We start from the raw sequence: 1072 nt of genomic DNA on the forward strand, positions 1-1072 counted from the left end.
CTCCAGTGCAATGAGCATGGCGAACTGCCAGTTGGCAGTGATACCGTGATTGTAGTGAATATTCATTACACAACGCATATTCGAATTTGACCCCTTACAACCTTATAACCCTATGGAGTTGCTCTGTCACATCTATATGCGGGCCCATTTCTGCGCGTTCCCTTGGTTAAGTTTCCACTTTGATGCGCACCCTCCTCTCTATGGCTAGATGGGCTCCGCCCCCAACAGTGCTTACATTTTTTCCACCACGTTGGGCCCCCGCTTCGTTTTTTCTGCAACAGCAGTAGATTCAGCAGAAGCAACTACAAGTTAACTTACACAGGGATGCACTTCGCTGTTACGCGCCGGAGTTCGGCGATGTAATGGTTCTTCACCTGCAGTAGACGCAGCAGCAATGAGAGATACCATGCAATAGCTGACCAGATAGCAATGAAAGCAGCAGCAGCAACAAAAGCAGCAATCACACCAGCATGGATACCTGCAGCACCAACAACTGCACCAGGAGCAGCAGCACCAAAAGTGGCAGCCAGAGCAGCTGGAACAACAGCAGGAGCAGACACTGCGGCCCCAACCGTAGAAGAAGGTCCAAGGGCAAGACGCGCAGCAACAAGAGGTATAGCAGCAAGGGAGACAGCAGGGGAAACTAATGGAACAGCAAAACAACGCATGCTGCGCCGGCAGCAAGCGTGGGAGGAGTCCCTCACTCTTCACCGACCCCTTTCCCGGCAGCGACACATACGAGAGATGCAACAGACCTAGAATTGTCTGCCCGAAATTGGTACGTATATCTACGCGCGCAGGCCAGCTACCGAGGGCCAAGCAAGTGGTTAACAGTTCTCTGCACTGTTTGTGCATGCGTCAGACGGCCTTAAGCTACCTACTCCTGCATAAGGGTTGACTCGACATGAACATGGATGTGCGTGGAAGAACACTGCAAATGCGATATGTATGCCACAGTTGCATCAGAAGCAGTATGAGTCGCCGCCCTAGGCGCCTGGTTATAAGATGGCGGATGCAGTAGCAACTGGAGTGTACTAGGTATCCAGGACGTGCCCAGCCAGTTTGTGGGCTA

Source organism: Eimeria mitis, genomic scaffold (assembly GCF_000499745.2).
Source record: "Eimeria mitis Houghton genomic scaffold, Emh_scaff79, whole genome shotgun sequence".
NCBI lineage: Eukaryota > Apicomplexa > Conoidasida > Eucoccidiorida > Eimeriidae > Eimeria > Eimeria mitis.